Here is a 15,440-nt window from a genome sequence, read left to right on the forward strand (position 1 = left end):
GGCTTTGAATGGTGGGGAGACCCAAGGGTAGTAGTTCCACCTCGCCGTATATAGTACAAAGTTCCCTAATGCGAAACCGGACACTAAGGTTATAGTCAGCACAATACTTTAAATTTACACTTTTCACTTCGGAATAAAGTTCATATTGATGTTAAAAAGTCCAAACATATACAAAACCGAAACAAAACACAAAACCACTTAGCCAAATTTAGAAAATATTGAATTTAGACAATAAATTTAGAGCCGAAAATTTATAGCACGTACCAATTTTGCCATGGCAGCGTGATAATGCTGATAATGTTAGGAATTATATTTACGCTTGGTTTTTATGCCAAAATGCCACAGAAAGTGCTAGAAAAGGATACCGCTATCTGCTTTGTCGAATGATAGACAAGGGTAGCAACAACAATGTTAATCAATTAAAAGTTGGACATCACTACAGCCGTGGGCAGGCGAGGCTTATTACATTACACTATTGATTTTTTTGCACAAATCTACAGCTTTAACAATCATAATGAGTGGTTCACGTTTTTCGTATTATCATAGAGAAAAGGTAGCATAAGGTATATCATGGTATAGGGCGTTGTATGTTTCAAATTTCACTGTTAACTCAACAAGCCGATAGTCCTAGTAGTTGTTTTTGGTGAAGCTATGTGACGCTGGTAGTCTCTCAAGCGGTGTCGTTCTTACACTCTCACCCCAAAAAACAGTAAGTGGGGTTTCACACCAATGCTGGGCCGAACCGAGCCGAGCGGAATCCGCGTGCGAGGTAGCTATGAAGGATTTAGTCGGGAGCATTCAAATCAACGCCGAGCCGAGCGGAATCCGCGCGCGCGGTAACTATGCAGGATTTAGTCGGGAGCATTCAAATCAACGCCGAGTCGAGCGGAATCCGCGTGCGCGCTAACTAAGCAGGATTTAGTCGGGAGCATTCAAATCAACGCCGGGCCGAGCGGATTTGTGCAGTCGGCTTGACGCTCAACTTGAGCGTTTTCAGCCAATCGGATTCTACCTTCTTTCAGTTTAGTTCGATCTTCCCATGTAGTGAGTTGCGCAGTATTTTGTATTTTTGTATTACTGAGAGAATCGGCAATCGGCTTCAGTGCGAACGCACGCAGATTCCGCTCGGCCGAACCGGCTCAGCTTTGGTGTGAAATCCGCCTAATAATAGACAGTAATCGGCTTGAGTCAACAAAAATCGGCTTCAACATATGCATATGCATTCTTAGGACAAAGTTAATTTATAATTTTTCACTCGATATATTAAATACTAATAGACTCAAGTAAGTTCTGAAGCCACTGACAAGCCTCTTCTCATGAACTTGTGTCAGCCCTCCATGATATGAGTGTTGGACACTCAGATATCAGGTGATTCATTGATTGAATTTGTCCATATTGACACAGAGGGTCAGAGGTGTATCCCCATGCTGTCGTCAGCTCAGCACACCTTCCCACCTGCGTCCTGAACCGGTTAAGGCCACACCACACTCTACGTCTCAGCTGGGTGCCAGGGACAATGTCATTGGGGTCATCCACAAGACTTCTGTTCTCCCTGCAACCATCTCAGTCTCCATAGCTCCTTCTCACTTCTTATTTCTTCCTGCTCATCAAGTCTTAAGTATCTTCTTGACTTGAGGCGCCTTGGTCGAGGGGAAAAATCTCTAGAGACTGGGAGACCCTCATGAATGTGTTGCAACTGGGAAATGAACTTGTTCATCTTTTCAAGCCTTCTGAGATCTGGAGGCATGATATTACCAAACACAGGCAGCCGAGTGCATCTCGAGACTGAGTAGTCTCTGTTGGTCTCAATGTCCCACTAATCTTCCTTATAGTTTCATCGAAAACTGTATCAATTTTCAATCAATCAATCTTTATTCAAATATACATAAAAATGTACAAGAATGCGTCAGTTAAACGTCTCAAAGTGTCAACATAAACGACCTATACCGTGGGATTTTATTTATTGGATAATGTTCTTATGTTATATTTTCTCCATGGTATCACCATAAATGATACAGTATCATCTCAACTTGTTTTAATATTACATATCAATGTTTTCATTTGAATAATTATGTTCAAATGACTTTTGTCGATGCAATCAATGTATGTTTATGACAATAATACACATATGATTTGATTTGTTTATATGAATAACTTTATATAGGTACAACACATAAATTTAATACTAATGCTTATAATATTTAATACGTATGCTATATTTTCTCAATGATATTACTCAGACATTTATGACCAAGAAATGCTTCATAGTTCGAACTTTAAGGGCCGGTTTTCGAGCTCGGGATTTAGCTAAGTCCTAGAATTTAAACAGCTGGAGTCAGATAATTGGTTTTCCAAAACGGGGCGTAGTCGCAGTCATTGTCATAGTCATGTTTGAATTAAATTTCGAACAACTAGAATATTTCCTTGACAAAACAGCTGTTCTGAATAGCGAGTTGTGTTTTTTCTGGCTCTAAATTTTGTCAAATTACGCAAAAATGTTCCAATTAATGGTGATATGAGTGTGATATTTTTGTTTTTTATTCTGTTTTTAACCATCAAAATTTAAAATTCCTAGTTTTCGTTGTTTTTTCAGTGAAAATGGACTAAATTTTAGAAAAGTTAAACCATAACCCTATCTCGGACTTTTAAAATTTTATCTAAATTTGGGAGAAAATGGTACAAGGATTATCCTTAGTTTCTCTCTCCCAATCAGTGCTACTTTGTAAAAATTATAAATAAATAGATAAAATTGAACACAAAATAAAATAAAAAGAAATTAGTGTAAAGTTTCAGCTGTTTTGAATTAGGCTATTTAGAAATGTTTAATTTCGTCAAGGAAAAATGTTTCCAATTTATAGAAATGAGAAAATGAAAACTACGACTGCTGTTATAAAAGCTGCGACTACGCCCCGTTTTGGAAAGCCAATTTTCTGACTCCAGCTGTTTAAAGTCTAGGACTTGGCTAAATCCCGAGCTCGGAAACCGGCCCTAATATTACTTGATTTGATGTAATCGTATGGGAGGAGATTTTTTGGTATTTCAACATAATGACAAAAACCCGACAATCCATTATATTTATTTTAAACCCACTTAAAATGAAAGTTTATAAAGGAGTTTACTGACATGTCAAGTGTTTTTTTTTTTTTTAATGAATATAGTGGATTGTATTGTAGTTTTCTCTACATGATTCTTGTCTATTATAATAGAATAGATTTTTATTTCTTCAAGTATATCCATTATACAATCGGAAACGTTACAATGTTCTAAAGAAACAAAAATCAAAACCAATTAAAACACTTTTCATATGATTGATTTAACTCATACATAAATGTGAGAAGCATATATATAATTCAAATACGTTCTCACACATTAAAATAATTGCCAACCTAATACATTATGGAATTTGTAATGATAAATTGATGAATTAATTATATATGTAAGAATTCCCTGGCCGTTACTCCAATTGAATTGAATGTGTGAAATTCTTGGTAACCCCTTCCTCCGCCAAATAACTGCCATTTGTCAATTCTTTGTTAAGCCAATATTCAATCGAAAGAGAGTTTTTCTTATCGATAAAATCACATCACTTCCGTTTCATATCAATGCAGTATTAATCGATATTTCCAATCCTGTTATCCTTTACTTGTCTTTCACACTGATATTTTATTGTTATTCTTAGTGATGGTTGCACAAAAGCCGGTTAAATTTTAACCGTGATTAATTTCACGAGAACCAATCAGAGAAGGCCTTTTTGATAAGGCGGCTTCTCTGATTGGTTCAGAGAAGGTATCTGATTGGTTCTCTGATTGGTTCAGAGAAGCCGCTTTATCAAAAAGGCCTTCTCTGATTGGTTCTCGTGAAATTAATCACGGTTAAAATTTAACCTGCTTTTTTGCAACCGGGCCTTAGTATTTATGAAACCATTACCTTATCTGCTAATCATTGTTATAGTATAATTATTTATAATATTTGGTTGAAATCCATTCACTCATATCTAAGACATTGTTGGAAATATATTTTTAGTTGAAAATATTGTTGATAGCCAATCTGTTTTTGTATGATTTTAATGTAGTTTGTAATACAATTTCAAATAGTTGCACATAGCTACTATCCAACATTGCATAGCTTAACCCAATACAGTCGTGGACATAGTTAATTTATCCAAAGGGCCGGTTTCCGAGCTCGGGATTCAGCTAAGTTCTAAACTTTGAATAGCTGGAGTCAGAAAATCGGCTTTTCAAAACGGGGCGTGGTCGCAGTTAAACTAATGATTTTTAAATTAAATTTCGAAAAACTAGAAAATTGAACACAACATAAATGAAGAGAGAATAGTGTAAAGTTTCAGCTATTTTGAATTATTTAGGAATGTTTCTCTCGTCAAGGAAAAACGTTTCCAATTATAGAAATGAGAAAATGAAGATTATCATAAAAACTGCGACTACGCCCCGTTTCGGAAAGCCAATTTTCTGACTCCGGCTGTGCAAAGGCTAAAAATAAACTTTCTACTGGTGATATTTTTCAATGTTTTTTGATTTGTATATCATCAAGCTATCAAAATGAAAAGTTTTCTCAGAAAAACATTTTTTTTCAATCATAACTTTTTGAGATATGAGCGCCTAGAGTTGAAATTTTTGGGACAGAACATTTCAAATTGGATAAGAGATAAATCCAAGAAATTTTGAGGATGAATTCTCCATGGAATTGTTGATTTAATAAAAAAAATTCTGAAAATATCAATTTTTGAGAAAGTTATTCAATTTACTAAAAATAACCAAAAATAACTTTTAGTTGAGTTATTTTTGGTAAATTGAATAACTTTCTCAATAATTATTGATATTTTTTTAAATCTTGTTTTATTCAATCAATAATACCATGAAGAATTCATCCTCTAAATCTCATCGATTTGTCTCTTACGGAATTTGAAATGTTCTGCCCCAAAAATTTAAACTTTAGCCGCTCATATCTCAAAAAGTAATGATCGGAAAAAAATGTTTTCCTGAGAAAACTTTTCATTTTGATAGCTTGATGAAACACAAGTCAAAAAACGTTGAATAATATCACCAGTAAAAAGTTTATTTTTAGCCTTTGTACAGCCTTAAAGTCTAGACTCTAGAACTTGGCAAAATACCGAGTTCGGAAACCGGCCCTGAATAATCTATTGAAATTATTCTCATTGTTTGTATAAATAATTGATTCAACAGCCCAAAATCACTGGTTGGTTAAATATATTTAGATTTTCTGTGTTGTTTCGTGGTCTTATTTGTTGTATGCAAGTTTTGAATGTAATAGGTTTAAAATGTATCTGAGAGAACTGTATATTCTTAGTTTAAAAACTAGTTTTGTAGTTGAAATATGGAATATGATCAACGAGATTACAAAATGTAACTGTATTAGAGATGGATAAAATTTCTGTGAAAATATTTGAAGTGTAAGAAAGGATTGCGTCGAATTCAAACCATAGAATGCGTACATTAATTTGATATGGCTGATTTTTTTTAACAATAATATTTATTTATTTATAAAATTAAATTATCTTAATTTTTTATGGAAGAAAATCTAAAATTTTTCCTCTATCCCGTCAATGACGATGGAATATAGTTTGCAATTTTCCTGATCCAAATTTAAAAAAATCATATTTCAAATTTATCACTGGTGAGCTTACTCAGAAGTCAAAACTGTAAATAAATACATATTTAAAAACTTTATATATTCTCGGTCGTTTAGCAGTTACAGTGCATTTCTAGTCAACTAAATTGAATACCAGTAACTTCTCAATCATAATCTTCCAGATTTCTCTCAATCCGGATTTCTAGTTTCAGGAAGAAGGAAAATTCAACCTAATTAAATTGATATTGAACTGAATTAAATTTATACAAATAATCTTAATTTTAAATAGAATTCTATCATTTGATATAAATCACCCAATTAGTCTTTGTGAAATTTCATAATTTCTTCCAATAGTATGGTTATTTAACACATTTTATAATCTCTATTATTCCATTCCTTTATAACTATAATACATCTCTATTCTTTCTTATTTCATCTTTCTTTCATTAGTATGGTTTAACACATATTGTAATCACTCTACCATCTCTTCTTAAGGCTGTGCAAAGGCTAAAAATAAACTTTCTACTGCTGATATTTTTCATAGTTTTTCGATTTGTATATCATCAAGCTATCAAAATAAAAAGGTTTTCTCAGGAAAACATTTTTTTTCGATCATTGCTTTTTGAGATATGAGCGCCTAAAGTTCAAATTTTTGTGACAGAACATTTCAAATTCGGTAAGAGATAAATCCATGAGATTCAGAGGATAAATTCTTCATGGTTTTGTTGATTTAATAAAACAAAAACGTTTTGAAAATATTAATTTTTGAGAAAGTTATTCAATTTACTAAAAATGACCAAAAATAACTCAAAAAAAATTTATGGTAAATTGAATAACTTTATCAAAAATTTATATTTTCAGGAATTTTTTGTTCTATTTAATCATCAATACCATGAAGAATTTATCCTCTGAATCTCATGGATTTATCTCTTACCGAATTTGAAATGTTCTATCCCAAAAATTTGAACTTTAGGCGCTCATATCTGAAAAAGTAATGATCGTAAAAAATGTTTTTCTGAGAAACCTTTATTATTTTGATAGCTTGATGATATACAAATCGAAAAACTATGAAAAATATCACCAGTAGAAAGTTTATTTTTAACCTTTGCACAGCCTAAATTTGAATATATTTGTATTCATATAAAACCTAGAGTTTTAAAGTTTTACATTTGTGATACCATACCTACAGTGGAAAAACAATGTTATGTCGGCTGCAGTTTACTGTGTAAACTGTTACATTGTAAACTGTTACAATGGTACAGTTTACTGAAATCGTTCATAGTTGTAAGTCGAGATGTAGTTATTAAAATAAATCTGAGTACTTTTGATAATTACTAAGAACACCATTTTATTGTATCAGGCTATGTTGTTGAAAAAGGTATCTAGAATAGATTGATAACATGTCAGCGATTTTCTTGGCCATTTCTTCAAGGGCTCTTCCGAGCTCGGGATTTAGCCAAGTTCTAGACTTTAAACAGCTGGAGTCAGAGAATTGGCTTTCTGAAATGGGGCGTAGTCGTAGTCTACTTATAAATTAAATTTTGAAAAACTAGAAAATTGAACAGAAATGTTCATTTAGAAATGTTTCATTTCGTCTAGGAAAAACGTTACCAATATTATAGAAATGAGAAAATGAATATTATCATAAAAACTGCTATAGTGAGGTCCACGTTATAATGACAGTGGATAAAGATAGGAGAACAGCGTTGCCGTTTGTCTGCCTTGATTAATTACATTTCTATATTGTTAAAAACGGACTTGGCAACGTTGGGGAGCTAGAAAAGGATAGATCTATCGGTTTTGTCGAATAATAGACAAGAATAGCGACTCAAATGTTAATCGAATACTTCCATTATAACGTGGACCTCACTATACTAGACTACGCCCCGTTTCGGAAAGCCAATTTTTTGACTCCAGCTGTTTAAAGTCTAGAACTTAGCTAAATCCCGAGCTCGGAAACCGGCCCTGAGAATTTATTTTTATCAGACACTACTCAACATTATTTTCCTTGTGTTTATTGTATGTATTTTGGATACAGGTTAACCGCAAGTCATGGAATAATGGAACTATCTAGGGTCGCTTTCTAAAAAGAATCGAGCTAAAATTCTAGTTTATACTACACCTTTTCCAACTGTATTTGAGAAAGTATCAATTGTAATTGAGAATAGTCATTTGTATTTGAGAAAACGTCAGATGTGAATGAGAATAGTCAATTGTATTTGAGAAGTCATCACTTGTAATTGAGAATAGTGAATTTTATTTGAGAAAGTATCATTTTAATTTGAGAACATAGAAAGTGTTTTTCAAATATTTACATGTAACACAGTGTCAGAAATACAACAGAGTTATTATATAGTGTTTCGTCATGGAAAGCAACATCAATATTTAATATTCCAATAAAACGTTAAATTTTTGAATGAAAAATTATTTTTAAGCCCCAAAATCCATTGAAGAACTGCCGAATTGTTTGATCAAGAGATTCAATTGATTGATGATGAATTTTAATTGCACTGTAAACAGAGAATTTGATCTTCATAAAGTGCAATGTTTCACAAATTGTTTGGAGACAAAAGCCGCGTTGCCAATACATACATAGAAATATTACTGGCTAGAAATAATTCGTAAACAGTACAGGGGAAATAATTTCACCATTGAAAATATTAATTTTCACACATGCAAAGTTTATGATAGTAATTGGAATACTGTGTACGTAGTACAGTATCCTTTCCTGTCCAAATAAAACCTGTAATAGGCTACAGAAGAGTCACGGCATGTCAATTGGAAAATTTTCTCATTTTCAATTGATATCTTCTCATTTACATTTGACGATTTCTCAAATACAATTCACTATTCTCAATTACATGTGATGACTTCCCAAATACAATAATTGACTATTCTCATCTAAATCTGACATTCTCTCAATTACAAGTGACTATTCTCAAATACAATTGATAATTTCTCAAATTAACTTGATACTTTCTCAAATAAAATTGGAATAGGTGTAGATGACTAAATTGAAGCACATTGGAATAAATGCGATGAACGGGTTCAATAGTTAAACCAACTTTTGAGAAAGCAAACCTCAATTTGTTTCATTATTCTATTATGCAAGTAAAAATTTTTCGATTAACCTTATGATATTATTTTGTCTACAACATTACACCGGTTGTAGAATCGTTGATGGCACCAAAGAATTGTACATAATAATGTTGAGCAATTAATGTTTGTATGACCATGAAAAGACTGATTTTATACTATGTAAAAATGTAATGAGCGAAATTTGATTTGCAGGCTAAGTTGAAGTTAGGTGGATTTGCGTTATGATATTATTAGAGCTAATGTACTTTGTGATTACAATGATGTTGTAATTGTTGGATTGTATCAGAGTAACCTGGTGTTGAAATCCAGTTCGCACAAAGATGCGAAACGTGTCCGGGAAGACGACGGGAGTAAGACAATTTTAACCCGTCATTGTCCCGTATACGATTCGCACAAGGCTTCATTCGACCAGTAGTCTTAAGCTAGTTACACACACATCGATTTTTGGACGTTTAATTTTTTGCCAACCTTTTGAATTTTATCAGATTAAATGGAACTTGACAAACATAATCTGTTTAATCTTATAGAATTCATAAGGACGACAAAAAATCTATGTGTATGTAACTATAGTGAGGTCCCACTTATAATGGCAGTTTTAGATTGGTAATTGTATTGCTATCCTTGTCTATCATTCAACAAATCGGATTGCGTTATCTGTTAGATATTGAATGAATAATACTCTTCATATCAACCAACCATCTTTATTTTAATACATTCAAGACTAAACTGTTATTAACGTCCTGGTAACAGACTAATGTATTGAAATCATATGATAATAATAATTATCATCTGTAACATCTCCCTCTTTAAGACTTTATATGAGTCATATATTATCCTATATTCCCATTTTTATTTTTCATATATGAATTGTGTTTCTTCGCTGAACACCTAATAATTCAATTATTCTTGTTTCATTTTATTTTCGACTGCACCATTTTAGATATTGAATAAATAATACTATTCATATCAACCATCTTTATTTAAATACATTCAAGACTAAACCGTTATTAACGTCCAGGTAACTAGTGTATTGAAATCATATGATAATAATAATTATCATCTGTAACATTATCTCTTTCTGGCTTTGCTCAGTTGCCAGATCGTCTTTTAACAATTAAGAATTAATAATTAATTGAAAAAATCTTTCATCTTAATTATGAAAATTCATTATGAAATTATTGGAAAATATAATTTCTTGCTTAATAAAATATGATTGATTATTTTAAACGAGAATGAACATTTAATATTACATCAATGAACCGGTATCAATTATTACCCTCCATAGAAGGCATTGACAAGACAGAGGATCGGCAACTTTGTTCTCCTATCTTTCTCCACTGCCATTATAACGTGGACCTCACTATAGTATTAGGTCGTTTCCCCCATAATCCCGCCATTACAACATGATTGAACACTTCGAATATAGGTGAAATATTGCTAAAGTCAGTTGTCACAAAATTTTTAAAACTTGTGCAAAAATGTTAGAATTAACTATAACTATAATACAAATTAATAATGTTTGTTCTGTCTTCTGCGTACTATACCGTTTTGGTGCTATTTATTATAATTTGATCATTCCAACTTATTTATTATGTTAGACGAGGATCTGCCTCAAATATATCAACTCCCTTGTGTATCACATTAATAATAGCCTAGGATAATAGTGGAAAAAGTAATTTTGTTTGGAAATATATGTTTTGAGAAGGTAGTGCACCTACATGGCATACTGTAACTGCGTTACTATTTTGATTTGCAATTGTATTTAGTTGATTCATTGTTGAGAATTAGAAACCGGGTTTCTCCATTGAGTAAATAATGTAATAAACATCGTTCAAGTAATAAATGAGAATAAGTGAGCATAATATGAGTTTTATTGTGAAAGACCTAATTGGTACACGTTATAAAGTCAGTACCTGATTTACATTGGTGTTGCTATCCTTGTCTGTCATTAGACAAAGCTGATAACTTCATTCTTTTCTAGCTCCGCTCTGTTGCCAAAACGTTTGTATGATATGAAGAAATAATATAATTTACTACCAGAATTATTTCAATCATAAGTTTATTACTAAATCATAAATATGAATATTATTATTATTCGTCCAATTTACCAACGACGGAAGGGGTATTTGGATATGTCGATAATTTATTTAAATCAAATCTTATCTCAATTATTTTTGATAGCAAAAATACATAAAATACAGTATAGCAGCAACCTAAAGATGCGTTTACTCCAAAGTTTATTTATTTATTCACAATATCACATCGGAAACAACAGGTAATGACCTAAATATGTTTCCTTAACACAACAATAAAAACAGTATACAGTTTGATCAAAAAAAAGGTACTAAAACTAATGCTTGAAAAGAAAAAAATAATACTTATAAAACTACTTCTAAAACATTCATTAATAGAGTTGATGGTGAAAATGAATATATGAAGTGATGAAGGAGAGGTGTTTCATTAAAGATGATAAGAGAGCATACAGTCTCATGTGAATGATAAGATGAGGGTGATAATGATAATAAACAAAATGTTAATAACTCAATCCATATAGATTCTATTAGATTGAATGGAAGTTGACAAACATATATGTTCATCATGTATATGATAAGATATTTTCAATCTAATAGAATCTATAAGGATTAAGTTATTAACATGTTAATAACTTTGGTGTAAACGCAGCTTAACTCATCTCGTAATGTGCTTCGAATTCATCAATTGAGTAGGCTATGCACAAATGCTTAAGGCTGTGCAAAGGCTAAAAATAAACTTTCTACTGGTGATATTTTTCATAGATTTTCGATTTGTATATCATCAAGCTATCAAAATGAAAAGATTTCTCAGGATTTTTTTTCTGATCATTACTTTTTGAGATATGAGCGCCTAAGGATTAAATTTTTGGGACAGAACATTTCAAATTTGGTAAAAGATAAATCCATGAGATTCAGAGGATAAATTCTTCATGGTATTGATGATTAAATAAAACAAAAATTTCCTGAAAATATAAATTTTTGATGAAGTTAATCAATTTACCATAAATAACTTTTTTTGAGTTATTTTTGGTAAGTTGAATAACTTTTTCAAAAATCTGGTGTGGTGCACTCACACAACTTTCCTTGCCGTTATGAAAGTTGATCACCTGACGCTAGTGTAAACGCGCATCTCAAGTCAAAAATCTGAGCCAGCTGGTGACGGGTCAATAACGCTGGATACACACGAGATCTGCTATCTCTTCATAGTGAATGATTTAATAGAATCAACAGTTGCCAACAGTTTGCAATTGAATAATTACATTTTCTCAAATCTCAAGCTTATTTTCAATTTTAGGTGAAAATATTACTGGACATTAATTGAAGAGATTTCCATGCTCAATCTTTTCCACTCGAAATTTTTCGTGTCCTGATAATTAGAAATCTAAAATCAAACTTTGCATAGATGGGGCGGAGCTCCTGAAATTTTTACAGATATGGGACTTGTGGCAGTTCATATAGCTTATCAATGACTATTCTAGGTATGAATTTGATCAAAATCGTTGGAGCCGTTTTTGAGAAAATCGCGAAAACCCTGTTTTTGACAACATTTTAGCCGCCATCTTGAATCGCATTTGATCGAAATTGTTCGTGTCGGATCCTTATAGTGTAAGGACCTTAAGTTCCAAATTTCAAGTCATTCCGTTAATTGGGAGATGAACACAGAGGCACATACACTCATACACACACACACACACACACACACACACACCACACACACACACACACACCACACACACACACAACACACACACACACACACACCACACACACACACACACACACACACACACACACACACACATACAGACCTATACCCAAAAACAAATTTTTTGGACTCAGGGGACCTTAAAACGTATAGAAATTCAGAAATTGGGGTACATTAATTTTTTCGGAAAGCAATACTTTCCTTACCTATGGTAATAGGGCAAGGAAAGTAAAAATTATTGATATTTTCAGAAAATTTTTGTTTTACTAGATCAACAGTACCATGAAGAATCTATCATCTAAATCTCATGGATTTATTTCTTACCGAATTTGAAATGTTCTGTCCCAAAAATTCAAACTTCAGGCGCTCATATTATCTCAAAAAGTAATGATCGGAAAAAATGTTTTCCTGAGAAAACTTTTTCATTTGGTAGCTTGATAATATACAAATCGAAAAACTTTGAAAATATCAAGTTTATTTTTAGCCTTTGCACAGCCTTAAAAGCGGCTCCTTCATCAATAGGCCTACTCTAAATACGTCCTGTATTTTTATCTTTTGGTAGCTGGTATAGTTTCTTGGTGAATATAATATATTTTAGGTATAATTGATCACTATAAACAGTTAATATTGGATTAGATATAACTTGTAACTTGAATCACAGCTATGTAACTTACTATAGAAGGCATTGATTGCCTTGGAGAAGTGGCAACATTGCACTGATTTTATAGCGTGAATCACACTATAACATTTAACGTGCATCTCCACACTATCGCCCAATGTCTACAAATGACGACGAGCACCAAAGTGTGGATGACTACTTGCCAGCGCTCGCCTTCATTGGCTTTCACTCCGATTTCTGTCGAGCTAATTAAGGCGAGTGGCCAGCCGAGCATCCACAAATGGTCACATTGTAGCTACAATACAGGGTGAGTTATTCACTGAAACATAAAATCTCACCTCTACTCTCAGATCATAGAAATCACTCATCTTCAAATGCTTATAACTCAAGAATAGGAGTGAATGTCGCCAATGTGATGACATATTATTGTTCCTATTATTGTTTATTGTTCCTATCATTCCTGAGAGTTTGAGCGATTTCAATTATTGACCATTTTTGCAAAAATCCATGTTTTATTCATGGATTTCATAAAAAATGCAAATCTCCCAAATTTGGTTGATATTTGGGCTATGGATAGAGGCACTAACTACTGGGTGAGTTATGCAGCTTCAAACATAAAATTTGCAAATTTTCAAATGGCCATATCTAATGAACGGTAGGGAATTTTGCAAATCGGATTCCAGATTCGTGTTCCTCGCATCAAAGAGCATAAGGTTACGAAGTTTGAGCGATTTTTATTTTTCACAAAAATATTTTTAAAAACCATGAACATCGTGCGTTTTGAACAGTGAAAATAATGTATCTCAGATCTGGCTGAAATTTGCACCATAGATGAAGCTCTACCTGAGAAATGTCGGAGCCAAATTTGGCATCCCCAGCTACTAACTTATAAAAGGTAAGTTATGCAGCTTCAAACATTAAATTTACAAATTTTCAAACGGCCAAATCTAATGAACGGTAAGGAATTTTGCAAATCGAATTCCAGATTCGTGTTCCTCGCATCAAAGAGCATAAGGTTACGAAGTTTGAGCGATTTTTATTTTTCATAGAAATATTAGAAAAACCATGAACTAACTAAACAGTAAAAGAATGTATCTCAGATTTGGCTGAAATTTGCACCATAGATGAAGAAATTTGCACCATAGACTTTTTTCTGGTCACAAAGTTTGAGCGATTTTTATTTTCCACATAAAAATGAGAAAAACCATGGACTAGTAATCATCATCGTGAAACACACTGAAACAGAAAGTATCTCAGATTTGACTGACATTTGTACCATGGATGAAGCTCTACCTGAGAAATGACGGAGCCAAATTTGGCACCCCCAGCTACTGTACAAGGTGAGTTATGCAGCTTCAAACATAAAATTTACAAATTTTTAAAAGGCCATATCTAATGAACGGTAAGGAATTTTGCAAATCAGATTCCAGATTCGTGTTCCTAGCATCAAAGAGCATAAGGTTACGAAGTTTGAGCGATTTTTATTTTTCATAGAAATATTAGAAAAACCATGAACTAACTAAACAGTAAAAAAATGTATCTCAGATATGGCTGAAATTTGCACCATAGATTTGTTTCTGATCTACTCTACTTTTGAGCACTTCTGCTGAGCTCCTTGATGTTTTTTTTATCCATGGATTTCATGAAAAATGCAAATCTCCCAGATTTGGATGATACTCGGGCTATGGATAGAGGTTGACCTAACAAGTGTCGTGCTATAATATGAGACGTTTCGCTACAATACAGAGTGAGTTGTTCACTGAAACATAAAATTCACATTTATAATTAATGAAGAAATAATGAGAAACAATATTTTGGTAATAATAAATTTATTACTGTCAACATAGCATTTCACTCACAATTTTAAAATAAACTTTTTACAGAAAATAAATTATGACAATTTTTTGTACTTTTATAACACTTGGCGCAAATAGTCACATTTTAATTACAAAATATTTAAAAATGTCTGCTTCACGTAGAAAGTTTAAAAAGACAAATATGAAAGATAAATATTTGAGATTCAGATGGTCTAAAAACCTATCAACAATATAGGCCACTATGGATAAAGTTTTAAAACTACAGTAGATTATTATATAAAATATATCACTTCAGCAACTACAGATAACAATAAAAATAATAGATTTCATATAGAGTAATAAAACTTTATACTAGAAAATCTTAAAGCAACGTTCATCAACATGGCACAATGGCGATTGAACTGATAATAGATAATTAATTTATTTTACATTTTCATGGAAGATCAATATAATAAGTTTCAGTTTTGATTTCTAGCAGGACATGAATTTGAGGACAATAGTCTCACAATTAAATAATGTGTACGTGGTAACTAAAATATAATATTGGTTAAAAGCAAAAA

The sequence above is a fragment of the Nilaparvata lugens genome, chromosome 4 (genome assembly GCF_014356525.2).
Source record: "Nilaparvata lugens isolate BPH chromosome 4, ASM1435652v1, whole genome shotgun sequence".
Taxonomy (NCBI): domain Eukaryota; kingdom Metazoa; phylum Arthropoda; class Insecta; order Hemiptera; family Delphacidae; genus Nilaparvata; species Nilaparvata lugens.